At 31.5% G+C, this 17,931-nt stretch overlaps 1 protein-coding gene across 1 annotated transcript in view; it reads left to right on the top strand.

The window, feature by feature from the left end:
* Positions 1–14,067: 14,067 nt before the first annotated feature.
* Positions 14,068–17,931, top strand: part of LOC143046352 (glutamate receptor-like) — a 244,169-nt gene continuing 240,305 nt past the window's right edge. The window contains exon 1 of the mRNA XM_076219481.1: positions 14,068–14,134. The gene's annotated coding sequence lies outside the window, so the exon portion shown is untranslated. The remainder of the gene's footprint in view (positions 14,135–17,931) is intronic.

Raw genomic sequence — 17,931 nt, forward strand, 5'->3', positions numbered from 1 at the left:
CAACAATTTTGAAATAATTGAATCAACAAATGTTCGATTACTACTATATAATCGAAAATTAAACAACACCTACCTCGAATTTGCCGTTTTAATGTTATTTTATCCGAATTTGAAGCGTACAGGTAACGTAATAACCTCCAGTTTGTAAGTTTTCATTTGTATGACTTCACGTTTATCCATGACGTCTTTACGCCAAAATCATGCATGAAGTTTCACGGATTTTTTTTATTTGTAAAATTAAGACATTTTTCCAAGTTTTATCGTATTATTTCATTTGGAAATGCATTAGAATCGGAATAACAGTACTGTAGTTGAAGAGTTGCCACCGTCAATTTTGATTTGACGGTCGCAAATCTCCGTTTTACTGTCTCCGCTACGCGTCACCAGTAAAACTGCATTTGCGACCGTCAAATCTACAATTGACGGTGGCAACTCTTCAACTACAGTACTGTTATTCCTTAATTATAGATGAGATATCAGTGTTTGCTATTGAGTATTTATATTCCATTTAAAATTAGTTTGAAGATAAGTGAAATAAGGGATACGCCTTTCATAATTAGGAAAATGTGTATAACTATAATTAACTATATCCGAAAGTGCCCGTTTAAATTAAATTTAAACACGCCAAGTTTGCTTTATAATAAATATATATTCAAATTCTTTCCAAAGACAATATTCAGATCCGTGTAAACGTTGCTTTTAATAAATTGTTGGTTTAAATTTTTTTGTTAAACCGGGTGATATATATAGACAAAACCGGGTGATTGTGTAGTAAACAACATTGACAAAACCGATGTATTTTAATTTGAAATGACCCATTTCTTTCGTTCCATACTCAGAAATACAAGTATTGAGATGTTCATAATGACAAGTTTTGCAATCTCCGTGTCAGTAACTATCTGTCCGTACCTTTCTTTCCGTTCAATGTGAACAATTTAACGAGAAATTAAACAATTTCGAGGCAAGGTTCACTCAATTCTTCATTTTGACGAGCATTTTTACTTATTTCTCCGTTAATATAAAACTGTTGTAGAAAATATTGCATATCACAATAGAAAGTAGTTGTATATGTTTATGTATTCTTCGATATCATAAAAAAAATAAAAGAAGGAGAAACCTATCTTTCTTCTGTCTATTGATGTTCCGTCATTGTGCCGGATGTTAGATACCATCGAGTCCGAACAATTTTTGCCGGTGTGGTTTAGACACAGTGCAGAAGGGCGTTTGCTCTACAAAAGATTGATCTGTCATATTGAATTAACAACAGTCCAATTATTGAAAAGCATTAAAACAAAAAAATTTAAAACGATGTCAAAATCTGTCTAAGATTATTTGTCAACTCAAAACATATTTTTCCTGGTCTCATAGTTTTCAATTTTACCATTTGAACGTAATCACGCCAGAGTTATAGATCTTTTTTCAGGGTTAATTTGATAGCTTCACAAATGTCAAAATTGAAAACAAATTGTAGGTTCTTATCTTTCTATTTTCTTGTTATTATCTTTATGTTATCCAAATTAAAATAATAAGGTCTTTCTTTTAGGTAATAACTAAATATATATGTAGGTTATGTTATCTATTCATAATTCAGTATGTGTAACTAATACACAAACTATATAACTAATCTGAAAACTTCTGTGGTCAGATGTCTTGAACTATTAGAATGTTTTACAGGTTACAACTGCATTTAATCTATACACATGGATCGATGAGACCCTTATTCCGTCTCTGTTTCCACGGTGCCATTCCAATGGAGATCAACTGAATGCCAATAGAAGATTATATGTACATGATCAAGTTAATTTTCGTGTTGGTCCAATGACACTAAGACAACTCAGAACAGTTCAAGGTACGGTTAATTATACAAGCATCTTTATTTGTATTACTACTGTGATGAATTAATTACCAGTTCGAACTTATGAAATTCAAGATTGCAGCTTACTCTGGCATCAAATATGGTAGTAGATGTGTCTGTTCCTTAATGTTTTGGAAAATTTAACTCCAACAATATTCGTGTTCGAAAACTGATTAAAAAAAACTAATATGACATAAGTCTTTTTCATTTAAAGCCTTTTTTCTAGATTTACCTTTATCAGGAGTGCTATCTAGACACATGAAAGCCACATTAAATACAAACGTAAACATAAACTCAAGAAAATGTAAAAATGACATGACCATTTAGATTGACAGTTTTAACATAATTCATTATATTATTCCAGGGTGAATATAAGAAAGAAACTTGAATACGAAAAGATAAAACTTGTATAATAAGCAAGCCTTCAAAGGATTTTAACTGAGATTATACAATGTTATTAGTCGGTGTCCTTTTCACATCAAAAAGGTGATATAAAAGTTGTTATTGACTTTTTCAAAGCCATGTAGGACACAGTTATGGGATAACTTTACCTGTTATGATGAATATTCTATTTCCGGAGAGGAGGATGGGAACTATTGCGTAGCCTGGGAGTCTCGACCCTGCGTCAGAGGTCAAGCTGTTTATAATATGACATATGCTGCCTGGAATTTTGTGTCGTCTGCTGATATTTGGGGACTTCCGGCCACAAGATTACATTCTACCTATGGTGGGGGTGGATACATAGCAGAATTCATTGTCAACTACAACATCTCACGTCTACTTCTGAATGATTTGTATAAATACACATGGATAGATCGTAAAACGAGAGCCATATTAACAGAATTCACCTTATATAACGTAGATGACAATGTTTTTGTTTTCATCACGTTCTTGACAGAATTCCTGGAAACAGGTCATAACAAGTACATTGATTAAACCGTTATGGCCTTATCAACATGTCGGAATCCTTGGTATGTTCATCCTTACATGTGAAATTATTGTACTAATTGGAATACTTATATTTTCTGTTAATAAATGTCTTTTGATTCGGAGAAACGGAAAGAAGTTGTTTAAGGAATTATGGAATGTTCTTGACATGTTAATTATACTTTTATTCTTTGTTTGTACCGTTATGTATATTGGAAGATGGATAATGATTAATATGGCAATGACAGAACGGCAAAATCATAAGAATATATTCGCCAACTTCAGTCATATGATATTTGGCAGGTATCTAAAAACATACAAAAACTTCAACGACATTGGTCAATGCTATTATCGGTAAAAATAGCATCAAAGATCTGTTTTCTGTGGAGCCGGTTCTGGGAAGAGCCGATTACTTCTTCTTCGTTTTGTTTTTGTTGTGGATTTTAATGACAATGATTAATGCAACATTAAATGTAGGTATTACGAATGTCAGGAACAAGCTGTTAGGTCAACATACGGCATCACAGCCATTGTAGCAAGTTTCTGGAAAGAGGCTCTCGGTCTCATTATCGCATCCATCAAATAATGCCACAACAAGAGACAAGATAAATTTGTCACCAGACTACATATTAAGTAAGGAAGATCCAAAACAAATAGAAATTATACGACAAGAAGCTACAAAACAGATCGAAATAATAAAATCCAAAGTCGATTTAACGAAGAAGAAAATACGTCCAAGACGAATTTATCAGTAGGGTTGTTATAGTCCCATGATAAATAGTTGATCTTAAAGTTACTTTTTAACATACCGAATGCGATATATACCTTTGATTTCCGTTTGAAACGGGACTACAATTTACACGAGAACTTAAACAGATGATGCAATCGATCATTAAATAGTAAATTGAAATCGTTTTTTGCAATCACTTTTTTTTCTGTGCACCAATAAACTAGTGCAGAATTCGTTTCATAATTTCGTTTTGTCTGAGAAATGTTTAATAAATAAAAGATTATGACTATTTTTTTCTTTAAACACGCCATTTTATTGAATAATCTTATTTCAATGCGCGCTAGATAACTTCGATTAAAGTTATTTGAGACATACAATACCAAATCTGCCTTTGTTTTTCCTTTGTCATATTGTTTTCAGTATTAAATAATTTGTGCATGTGTTGGATTGAATATATTCAGTGTTCAACTTTCTGTAGTCCTTTTTGAATATACAAATTAAGTTAAAAAAATAAAAAGCGAACTCATGAACTTTATAAGAGGACGCGCGTTTCGTCTATATTAGACACATCAGTGACGCTCAGATCAAAATAGTTATAAAGTCAAACAATTACAAATTTGAAGAATATTAAGGATCCGAAATTCCAAAAGTTGTGCCAAATACGGCTAAGGTAATCTATGCCTGGGATAAGAAAATCCTTAGTTTTTCGAAAAATTCAAAGTTATTTAAACAGGAAATTTATAAAAATGACGACATAATTGATATTCATGTCAACACCGAACATTTTATTTCCGAATCTGTATAAAAGGAAATAGAAATACAGAACTGTTTTCGTTGTTGGTTCTGTTGTTATCGACCTTTTTTCAATGTAATCAAAGAAACGTAATCAACATCCTGGTAACATTTTTCGATTCATATAAAATATTTTTTAAGATACAATTGTTTAAACGATAATATGTAATGTTTGCATGATATGTTTAGAATATGTCTAGCCAAGTAGTCAGCACTTCGATGTTGATATGAATATCAGTTAAGGATTAAGATAAAAAGACGTAATATTAGATACAGACGATTGATCAGGCAAGTTTCCCAAGAAAATACATTTTGTTTGCAATAAATTCGTGAGATGATTTAGCTCCAGAATCATTTGAAAATATAAGGAATTTATTTTGATTGTTTATCGGTCCTTTTTTTCCGTTATCAACACACAAACAGCATGATACCCCTTCCTTTATTTGACACTAAGTCTCGTTATAAACAAGATCAGAAGAAACAAACAGATTTCTTCGCGAACGCGGGAAACCGAACAAGTTTGAAAAATATTAAACGATTGAGAGATTAATTAAAAACATATTATTTTTTTTATTAACTTTCAGACTATAAAAAAGGAATGCTCCTCCATAAATAAGAGAAGAATGGTATAACGAGTACTGCGAAAAAATACTTGAAAAACATTGTGAATAACCGTGAAAATTTTGTCACTTGAAAACCGTCAGTTTCATATGACAAAACAATTTGTAAACATATATACCTGCAACGATAAGAAAGTTAAGCCATGGCGTTGTCAATTTATTTTCAATTTATTATTTTGACTGTCCCTCTGGTAAAACATGAAGTGAATAAAATACGACAAACGCAGAAGGAAATCAAACACCGATCAACCCATTTGAGTTTGAAGAAATTTCCAACATTTGTAAAAGTTTATGTACCAACAAATCTACAGGTTTAGACAACGTTTCATATGAGCATATAAAATATGGTGGTAAAACATTGCAAAAACACTTATGCAATCTATTCAACCTAATAATACAAACACGTTATACTCCTCTAGATTGGAAAATAAGTGTAGTTATACCGTTATTCAAAGGTGGAAATAAAAACAAAACTGATCCCAATTCGTACCGCGGTATATCGTTAACAAGTTGTATCGCCAAGATATTCGAAAAGTCTCTTTATCCTCGATTCGACTCCTTGCACATAAAGTTTTCACATCAATCTCAGATTGCATACCAAAAGGAATTATCAAGTATTCACGCTTCATTTAACTTACAAGAACCGATTCGTCATTATATTGAACGTAACAGTGATGTTTTTGTTGTGCTGTTAGATAGCACGAAAGCTTTCGACACCGTATGGCATGATGCATTGTTATATAAACTGCATAAATATGGAGTTACCTGTGATTTATGGCTGCTCATAGATGAAATATACAGTGACATGCGCAGTTCTGTACTGTTCAATGGTAGGCTATCTCGTTGGTTTGAACTGAAACGAGGCGTTTGCCAAGGTGGCGTCTTATCAGCTCTGTTAAATTTAGTATACATAAACGATCTTTTGTGCGACATTGAAGACTCTAAATTGGAATGCGTTCTTCTAGATATCAGTGTAAGCAGCTCAATTCAAGCCGACGACATTGCGTTACTCTCAATAACAAAAAAAGGAATGCAACACCTTATTAACATTTGTCAGACATATAGCGAGAAGTGGGCTTTCAAGTTTTCTCCGACTAAAAGCAACGTCTTATGTATTCAAAGAAGAACAAGAATGTTACAAGCAATCTTACTTTGTATGATGACATCATACCACTCGTGACGTCTGCCAAATATGTCGGTATTCTTCTGAACTGTAAATTTAGATCAATGGACCAGACGTTGAATGCTTGTAGAGTGTTGCGATCAACTGCTCTTTCAGTTCTAAATTCTGGAATTTACCAAAACGAAGAATGATAAGCAGACTTATGGAATTCAAACATAAATGTGTTCCAGAACAACTTGGTTTTATACCTGACATAAAGCAGCCAAAAATATAACATTACAGATTATATTGTTAGTTTTGCAAATACTGGTTCTTTCCCATCAAAAAAACTTTGGTCAGTTATTGTAAATAAGAATATAAATGCAAGTGAAGAAACATGGTGGTCTTACCGTATTTCATGTGATAATGAGTTTTATATGTTTAGACATATTCATTCTGCAATCAATTCGCATAAAGCATGAACAATTGCGAAACAGTTTGCCGAAAATTCGTGTCTTCGCCAAGTATGTTATTGACTCATGTTCTATAGTACGTTATGAAGATGAACATTTACTTTGCGACAAATGTGGAAAGTTCTTCTTGAATATCGTTGAACACTTACTGGTATCATTTGATTTTATATAAGACAAAAGAGATGGCAAGACATTATTAACATTAATCCCATTCAGTTCAGTGTTTTTTATAAACAGTCTTTCGGCACATGAATTCACAACAACAATTCTCTCTTGCAATACGTCATATGAATTAGAAAATGATGAATTAACTTTTTTTCTCTAAGACTTGTATTCGTCATCGATAGAAGATGTGTCCGTTATCGATATTATAGACAGCGCTCATTTTTTTCTCATATTAACTTTAAACAGTGACTTTAATTCTTTTGTTAATTTTAACCGGATTTTTGTGATGTCGGTTATTGATTTGGGGATGTACGGCGGGCGGCCGGGCGGTTATCAAATGTTGTCCGTGCATTAACTCATGAACCGTTCAACCAAAGCTTTTAAATTTTAATATGTTATTACTGACAACTATACGAAGGTCAAGTTCAATAATGGCGATTTTGACTTTTACCGTTCAGGAGTTATGGTTCTTGAAAGATTGAAAAATGGAGTTTCCAGTCGTGTCCGTGCATTTACGCATGAACTGTTCTACCAAAGCTTCCCAGATTTTAATATGTTGTTACTGATGACAGAATGGAGGTCAAGTTCAATAATGACGATTTTGACTTTTACCGTTCAGGAGTTATGGTTCTTGAAAGATTGAAAAATGGAGTTTCCAGTCGTGTCCGTGCATTTATGCATGAACTGTTCTACCAAAGCTTCCGAAATTTTAATATGCTGTTACTGATGACAAAATGGAGGTCAAGGTCAATAATGAAATAGAAATCACTAGAGTGTAAAGACACTGGACAGATAAATTCTACTTGAGCAGAGTATTGGTCTGATTTTCTTATCCACAGCTGTGCATATTATCGCCAAGAAATGAATAGAATAAATTAGTTTGTTTATGTGTTACATATTTGTTTTCGTTCATTTTTTTACATAAATAAGGCCGTTAGTTTTCTCGTTTGAATTGTTTTACATTGTCTTATCGGGGCCTATTATAGCTGACTATGCGGTATGGGCTTTGTTCATTGTTGAAGGCCGTACGGTGACATATAGTTGTTAATGTCTGTGTCATTTTGGTCTTTTGTGGATATGTGTCTCATTGGCAATCATACCACATCTTGTTTTTTATATTCTCTACTGTACAGTGCTTTACCAACAGCATGGTTCATCATCAACCTAATACATATAGCTTTTCAATTTGCATATGATACATATACTCATATTGACATAACGTGTATACAATGGTACAAGGCAATGATATGTGAGACAACCCGCGTCTCTCTTTCCTTGAACCTCGACATGGTTCTGAAACTCGCCAAACACTTTTATTTTTTTAATCACTTCTCTCTATTAAACATCTTCGGTAGATGTTACAAGAGTGTTTCCCCTTTTGTGTTAAACATTTGTTGTTGTGACACATACAATGTACGTCATAAGACTTTTTATAAGAAATCATTTGTCTTTAAGCAGATAATTGATGTCAGGGCTAAGGTGAAGGTCTACATAATTGTTTTTTTTTTATATTGTTTTAAGGCTCTTTGATGCATTGATTTTCAAAATTTCAATATCAAGTATATGTAGATGTTGTCTGACTCCGTTAACTGGCATGAAGTCGAATGTGTCATGTGGGATGAATTTTATAACCGTTCCTTCAATATTAAGGGCATACGATACAGTTTTGATCCCATATTGAAATTTTACTGACAATTTACATACAGGCTGTTTTTTGCCTGATTAAATCAAATATGTAATAAAAAATATACCTTCATGTGCTACTTTTTACTACGATAATGTCGACCTAAATCTCAATAAATTCAGCTACAGCTGATCAGTTCCGCCATGCAGTAATGCAATGAAGTAAAAACAAAGGTCAAAATATAGAACGTCAACTTAAGCTATGACCTTGAGATCAAAAAGTCTTAATTATATTTGGCTAATGAGTTATATCACCATACGCGTATTTTTAAATACAAGAGGGGAGAAAACTCCCTTTTACGTTCAACGTACCCTTGAAATCAAAATTTACGTGTTACGACATGTGGCAACTAACAATTTAGTGAAAATAATTTGTTAATATCTTATATGGTTTTTTGGAATAAGTGAAAATAAGCCAAATTCAAAAATTAGAATATGACCTTGACCTAATTTTCAATTTTTTGGACCAAGGACCTCAAATCAAAAGATCCTAAGTCTCTATCACTTACGGTTTACAAGATAGAAATGCATATCACTTATATCAAATGCATAAGGGGAAATAACTCTCATATGGAGCGTTCATATTGCTTCGATCAAAATAGGATAAATCATGGGAAGGATATACCGAGCAATTTTATCAAATAAATTTGTCGTAATCTTTTACGATTCCGAAGGAGTAGTGGACACAAGGAAAACAGTGTTTGGGGAGATAACTCCTACAAAGAAAAGTATTCGGTTACGCAGGGTAAATTTCAAAGGCGCATAAACTGTTCGATATCATATACCAAATATCTAAGCGACATGTTGTGAAACAAATATTTATCGCAAGAACAAAATTAGGCGGAAGAAAAAAAAAAGAAAAAAAATAATCAGAAAAAGAAAAACAATAGGTCTTTCCACAGAAAAGTGGAAAGACCTAATTATTTGCAGTTGTATGTACACAGCTTACAATAGGTACAATGGATATCGACATCATCAAAAACAGATGCATTGTTATTTCCTAATTAAATGTTTGTTCAATACATGCATCTTGTCTCTCGCTACGTGTTTCTTTTGCAAAACATGTAATTAGACAATGAATATTAAAATTTTGATAAAAACTGCGTAATAAACTTTCAAAAAAGAAGATGTAAAATAACTTAAAGTTTTTCTTTTGCTTTGCCACAGGTTTAGCCCTTTTACACTATTTGTATACCTATAATATAATTAATATCTACTACAAATTTGTATATCTATAAAACAGTTAAGTATATAAAAAAGGAGATGTGGTCCATTTTATTAAACAGTATTATGGTTCTATTATATATTGTTAGATTTAGCATTGATTTCAGTCCTTTCACAAATTCCTTGCAGGGTAAATGTTGAAACCATGACACGAATTGATTGATCTACAAAATGTTTAGTCACGTAATACAAGATCTATAAAAGCATGCAAGCATTTTCAATTTCTATATTAACTTTCGCTGTGTTCTCAAACAGTCAAACTAATGCAATTGGGTATTTCTAATAACTCTAGTTGATACAGATGTTGCAAATGATTTATTATGTATGTACTTTTACCCCAGATATATGTAAATTTTATTTAATAAATAACACAATATGTATGAGATACTTAAAACTTAGACAAAATCGCTGTAAACTGATCAAACTTTTAAATAATTATATTCTAAAAGGTTAAAAGTTTAACACTGTAATAAAATATTTGACTATCGTGTTAGTGGTACCAGCATCGATTTTTTAATTTTTAATTTGAAAAAACAACTGAATATGAATTCCTATATCGTAATGAAAAATTACTGCCAGACAAAACGTCGATATTTATATTTTGGCACTGTACATGGTCATATTTCTCAGACTATTTATAACTGCACTTAATTCATAGGATATGTATTTATTCAGTAATTCTCTATATCATATCACAGCGAAATATCATAGTACATATCAATAGTTTATGAAATTCCTATAATTGAGAGTCGGAAAACTTTAGCTTATTATTCTCGGTGTTGAAACCTGCAGCTCACATATTTGGTTCCACAGACAGATGTTCTACGAAGAATATTGCAGTCCGTATTATTTTTATTGTATGGTTTAATAATAACTGTTACATTCATTAGACCAGAGGAAATTTGAATACATGAATATCGAAAAAATATTTGTATAGTATTTAACTGCCGGCCAAAGCATTTGAGTCTTTTTTGTACGATTTCGATAGACAACTTGTCATGACACCCTTTATTATTTAACGTTTATATGGTCTTGTACTCGTAATGAACAGCTGATATAAATGATCATTGATGACATTCGTCAATAAAGTTTAACACATCAAAATACAAGTAAAAAAATGCCTATGGTTCGTCAGAAAAATGTATAATGCTATAATGTGAACAGGCTTTCTAGATTATTTTAGATTTATGAGTTTGACTGTCCCTTTGGTATCTTTCGTCCCTCTTTTCTAACAATCGTAAATTGACAGGATAATAATATATAACAAACATCAAAATGTTTTGTCAAATTTGGAACTAGGAGTTCAAGAATAAGAATTAACTTATTACAACATTCTTGTATCCCCTCATTCATTTCAACAACTATTTTTTTACCATGGCATTATGTGAATCTTATCCTATAAACTTTCTTTACTATTTTGTAACATTTCTCATTTGTAACCCCTTTACCTCCTTAACCTTCTATCAGATTTATTAAAACATTCTGATATATACTAATCAAATAATGTCAATGTGCACCTCTTATGTTATTTCACTCATCATTTTGATAAGGGTTGTCTTTTTCAAACAACAAATTGCATGGGTGTATTTTTTGAGCGATGTATTTTAGTAGCCTTACCTCAATTTACTGTAAATTCACAAGGTGAATTGAAAAGATGAGAAATCCATAATAACTGTATAATCAAACTTCGACTTTATCAAACAACGGAACAAAAGGAAAGTACTGTCATATTCCTGGCTTATTTCTGGTATTTCCAGAAGTAAATCGTGGGTTTAATCTGATTTTATAGCTAGTTATATAGTTGTATTACAGTTGTTTATTGTATCGTTAAATTGACAAAGGCGGGTGACCAACTCAAACAGACATATGTGGTTAATATGACAAAATAAGGACCAAGCAGCCCAAACTGTGTAAACATATATTTCATTAAAACAGAAAACAGAAAGGAACAACAAGTAAGATAGTTCTGAAATATGATATTTATAGATTATCGGTGATCATCTCAACGAGGTTGATTTTCTCGCTTGAGCCGGGACGGCGAAAACCAGAAAGGCAATCGAGTTGAGATGAACAATGATAATCCTTTTATCGCTATTTTACCTATGACGACGTTGTCAATTTCATGTCAATTTCATGTCAATTTCGTTAGCAACGCCACGTGCATGCTTAGTTTCTAGCGATAATTTTTCATCACAAGCGAGTAGTATGATATGAAAATTATCACAAAATAAGATCAAAGGAAAAATGCACAAAATAGCGATAAACACAATTAATGTGTAATTATCTCTCTTATCTTGGACTCTTTTTAAAACTTATTAACGTGACGTACTTTTCGTTTTAAGGGACGACTCAGTATTTTGCTTCTATCTATTTTAACAATAGTGTTTCGAAAGAAAACCAATATTTTTTTTTAAATTAATGTATTTGTGACAAGAAAAACATATTGAAATTTTCCGGTGTGTGCAAATTGACAAAATTAGAGCTGATTGTTATAAGACGTGTCACGGTACTTGTCTATCCCAAATTCATATATTTGGTTTTGATGTTATATTTGTTATTCTCGTGGGATTTTGTCTGATGCTTGGTCCGTTTCTGTGTGTGTTACATTTTAGTGTTGTGTCGTTGTTCTCCTCTTATGTTTAATGCGTTTCCCTCGGTTTTAGTTTGTTACCCCGATTTTGTTTTTTTCCATGGATTTATGAGTTTTGAACAGCGGTATACTACTGTTGTCTTTATTTATAAGTATCCATTAAAAATCGAGACATTAACTGTAGTTAAAAAGGTGCGCAATTAATATTTAATTTTCAATTTAAAATTGTTTTAGATAAACCTTTATTTCAAATAAGATGCATAATTAGGTATAAAGGCTATCGAAGGTGTGACGTTCAGTGAGTGGTCAATGAGTGTGACTTGTTCTGATTGATACTGAGATTCGTATAATAACAAATCATAAACATATATATATTTTATGTAAAAATGTATGTATGTGTTTAAGGTTTATTGTGCTTTAAGTGTAGTATCTTTGTAAGCGTATGATTCTTAAAGGAATTTAACAGTAATCGTTAATGAGACAAACACACATTATAAAAACGAACCCAAAATGACATAAGTGATAAAAATGGCTGTTTTGCTATTTTATTTCCTTTTGCATAGAGATTATTCACAAGAAAAATATCTAAAATCATTTAATGAAAAGTTGAAAAACAAAATAGATTTGTACAAAATAAAATTCGAATAAAACATGGCTCCCCAAATAAATGCATAAATTAAGGACCAACAATTGACGAAAACCGAATATACAAAACATAATATTTAAACTTTAAATAGTGAAAATCAAACTATCAATGTCGTATACTAAAAACCAAGAATATATTTGCGTGAGGTTTGTCTTTATTAAAAACTGATATCAATGAAGAATATTTGAAGGAAGACAAAATAAAAACAAATCTGTAAATTTTGGGTAAACTTTAAGCTTTTTACTGTTCTTTCTTTGTGGCAAATCTGCTATTTGTTTACATACGAGAAGGCATTTGATTGCTACCTTGAAATATTCCAATTTTATGTTTTTGTCTTAATTGTAAAACTAAGCATGAAAAGCGGAATGTAAACTTGCAAAGATGTCGGATGCCAAAAATAAACATAAAACTTACTTCCAGTTACAAGGGTTGAGATCTCACAAACATGTTTAACTCCGCCGCATTTTTGCGCCTGTCCCAAGTCAGGAGCCTCTGGCCTTTGTTAGTCTTGTATTATTTTAATTTTAGTTTCTTGTGTACAATTTGGAAATTAGTATGGCGTTCATTATCACTGGACTAGTATATATTTGTTTAGGGGCCAGCTGAAGGACGCCTCCGGGTGCGGGAATTTCTCGCTACATTGAAGACCTGTTGGTGACCCTCTGCTGTTGTTTTTTATTTGGTCGGGTTGTTGTCTCTTTGACACATTCCCCATTTCCATTCTCAATTTTATTTACACCTTATTTTGTTCTGTTGTTTTATATGTTTCCTGTACTGATCATAATTTCGCTTTCTTTAGTGAACATTTTGGCAGTTGTTCCAACGAGTAAATAAAAATTTAGATAGCTATTGTTTGCCTAATGTAATATAATGAAATGCACTCGTTATAGAAACGCCATATGCACGTTTCGTTCACAACAGACTCATTGTGAACGCTCGAATTTAAATAACTTTAAAGGTCAAATAAAGAACGAAGTTAACAGTCACCAACAAAATATGCTTTAAAAATTAAATATAATTTTTTTTAATTTCGAAAAGTGTGATTAAAATCAAATGTAACTGACATTTACAACCTGTGTTTACTATGCTTGTAAATTTTGTTTCAATAATTAAATAGCTTAATTAATTATCACTTGCACAAGAGAGCTATTGGTTCGCCTGAAAATTCAATATTCATTTAAAAAGTGAATATTCATAGCATATTACTAACCATACTTAATATATAAAGTGAGAGTAGCATTATGTGAGTTTCAGTATAAACTTTTACTGGACCTTAAATAAAGATTTAAAATGAGGAAAATCTTTTTACTGCTGTATCTGCTGACAGGTGAGTTAGTTTTATCATAACTTGGATATAAATTTAATAGAAGAGTACAACAATGTCGACTTTTAATACACTTTCATAATTTATTATATTAAAGTATCATTTGCAAGTGCATCAAAATTGAAACACTAATAAAATAATAAAACTAATATATGTAAAAGGAAAATAGATCCACGAAAAAAATAGAACAAAATCGTGATTTTTAAAATTCTTTTTAAAAGTATATATGTACGCTTTGATAACTTTTTTCTTACATTTTCATACTAGTATTCATGTTCAACCCTGGTTCATCCATTTCTATTTATTAATGACTTCAATAGTTCAAGTTTTTGATGGGGTTTGTGTTGCTTAGTATTTAGTTTTCTATGGTGTGTCTTGTGTACTATTATTTGTCTGTCTTTTTCATTTTTAGCCATGGCAGTGTCTGTTTATTTTTTATCTACGAGTTTGACTGTCCCTTTGGTATCTTTCGCCCCTCCTTTAAAACACAGTTATTCACACTTATCTCTGTACTGTTTCTGTATTATGTATTTCCCAAGCGATCCTCTTGATAAATGTTACATCCCCAAAAGTTTTACAATTAAACCATCGAACTGTCACAACCGTTTGTAAAGTAACACATTTACGGGACAAATGTTCTAACCTGCAAACTGATAGCAGTATAATAGGAACACATATTGTACAAAAAGAACACGTCTACGATGTCGACTATATAAGTCTTTTATATCTGGCAAAAATAATGAATTTGTAGTTTTCATGTTTTTATATTTTTTTACTTAATTTTGCCTGTTTCTGTTTTGATTCAAGCGCAGAAGGTGGATTTGATATGAATCTATAAAGAAACCAATTGTTTATTTTTTATGCAATTCTTTTATCGATGTTTGAGTGCCTCACCTTCTATCGTACGTTTAGTTCTTGATGGATACTAACAAATTAGTAAGAGCTTCCATAGTGGAATGAAATATAGTTGATGTTGCCATGTTCTGTCAACTAGCTGTAAATTTTAAACATTCAAACTAAACACATAAAAAAATGACTAGTATTTTTGATGCATTTTAATGTAAAAATTTATAATAATTTAATCCGTATCAAAATCTGTTAATTACGTGTTTTGTGGACTGTTGATTTCCATTCTGTGTGTCTCGTTCTTTTTCCAACGTAAGAGCTTTGATTATTTCTCAACCTGTTACTTTATTTGATTGGGTTTTTGTTAAGCTCAGTCAAGTCTAGTTCAAAACAATGTCTATACCAAGTCAGGATCATGACAGCTATTATCAATTCGTTTGATGTCTTCGAGATTTTGATTTTGCAATTTGATTAGGGACTTTCCGTTTAGAATTTCACAAGAGCTCGCTCTTCTTATAATTTTACTTTTAGCAGCATATTTTTATTCATAAAAGTAATGATTAATGAGACAAATATCACCGGTAATCAAATGAAGCCAGGGTGTCAGAAGTTATAGAGAACTATCCAGTCTTATATGAACAAACCCCATAATATAAATAGTAAAGTATAATACTAGTCAGGTTTAAAGCAAAATAATTAACAAAAAACAAGACTGCCTGACAGAAACCTTTTAGAAAGTAAATATAAATTTGAATTTAAGTTCTGTTGTTGATTGCATTTTATCAAGACTTTAATTTACAATATTGGACAAATAGTTTAAGGTGGTACCCAACACTTTCACTAAAATTAGTTTGGCTTGTTTAATTTTCATAAAATTTTGACTATGTATTTTCTTTGACCCTTTATCAAAAATATAAAAATTTCAAAAATTTTGAACCAACCGTTTTGTCAGAAAAAATACACTGGTTATATAGCAGTTTGACAAACACCAATGTTGATCATTGAGAAGCTTGATGTTTCCTTTACAAGACAACGTAATTAAAACGTTTAGCTGACTTTACAGAGTTATCTCCCTGTAGTGTTAGGTACCACCTTAATAGCTTAACCTGGTCGAATGTATTAGCTATGCAAAATATCGATAAAGATATCCGTATTTTCACTAATAGTTTTGATTTTATGATATTTAATCTAATTCACGTTTTTATTTTGATCGACAAATATCTATATTTTACGAAATTTTGATACATATTGAGCACCAAAAAAATGGAATAATGAATAACATTATTAAACATTAATGTGTAATTTATATTGAATATTTTCAGTCTTTTTGAATTGAAGCTGTATTAGATTTTGTAATGTGTTATAATTTTACAGTAGTTGCTCTCCTAATACCTTCCAACTTATCAACAGATGTTTTTTTGGAATGTTATTTTGCTTCTACAGTTACCATTAAATTTTAGTAATTAACAATATGGAAAACCAGATTTATTTCAAAGTATTTGCTTACCAAGTCAGTAACTGTAATCAATTTCAAATCAAATTCCAAATCGCCAAGTCAGCTGTAAAAAGGCACCGAAATGATACAAAATGTATTTACCTTGCAAACGAGAAAACTAACGGCCTGATTTATGTATACAAAAAAATGACCGAAAAACAAAAATATAACACAGCAACAACCGACATGGAGCATGTTATTCATTATTGCCTGCCTGATTGTGTTTTTGGTAGTTATTTTAACCATAAACTAATCACGTTTTTTTTCATGTCAGCTTCTTTGATAACTTACAAAACAAGTTGTTTTAACTTGATGTCAAATTTGAATGCTTGGGAAAATCTTATCCATATCACTGGTTGCAAAGACGAAATGCTAAGCAACATGATACAATTTCATATGAGCATAACCAAAATGTAGTTATATATATCTATACGGAGTATATATCTTCACGTTGATACAATATTCCAGGGCTTGTATTTTCTCTTTTCCTTGATAAAAGATGTCTGCTCCCAAAGAAACTATTTTACCAAGTTGTCAAATCATCGCATTGTAAAATTTTCAGACGCAATCACGAGTTGATTGACCATTATGGAATATCCTTTTCACAGATAATAGCGGATATATTCTAAATATCGTAACTTTAAATTATAGTGTCGTCTACTTTTCCCGAAAGTGACCTTCTGAATTAGACTTATTATCGGGGTTATACTAACATGAGCACATGTGACACATTTGGAGAGTATCTGTTTACCCTTCCTGAACAATTGAAATTACCCCATGTGTTTGTTGCTCAGTCTTTTTGTATTGTGCTTTGTGTATTGGTTTGCTTGTTTGTCTTTTTCTTTTTAGTCTTTGCGCTGTCAATTTATTCGTCAGAATTATGAATTTGAATGTCCCTCTGGCAATTAATAAGAGTAAAGTTCAAGCAATTTGTTTATAAAATAATGACCACGTCAATTGGTCTGTGGTTGAGAGTTTTCTCATTAGGTATCATACCAGATCTTCTCCTTTCCTTTAGATTTGACTTTACTGCACACGATTTACACATTACACGGACATATTGGCTGTGTCACTAGGTTGAACTATAAGGATTCATTATTTCACGAATAAATTTAATTTATTAGAATATATATACATCATAATGCAATTGTTATCCTGAAATTAGGAAGGTATCGTTCAAATAAATTTTTGCATTATATGTGTAATGTACATAAACATTCTATTAAATTACTTCCGTTTTGTTTTTGAAGGAGGCTCCGTGTTGAAGACTGTGCTTTGACCTATAATTGTTTACTTTTACAAAATAGGACTTCGATGGAGAGTTGTCTCATTTGGTACTCATACCACATGCCGATTTGGAACAGTTTTGAATTAATATATAAATAAGTTATTAAGCATAAAAAGGCAAAACATGTAGAAAAAAAAACTTTGTATAATGAAGGAAAATAATCACACAAAT

The sequence above is a fragment of the Mytilus galloprovincialis genome, chromosome 9, assembly GCF_965363235.1.
Source record: "Mytilus galloprovincialis chromosome 9, xbMytGall1.hap1.1, whole genome shotgun sequence".
NCBI classification, from domain to species: Eukaryota; Metazoa; Mollusca; class Bivalvia; order Mytilida; family Mytilidae; genus Mytilus; species Mytilus galloprovincialis.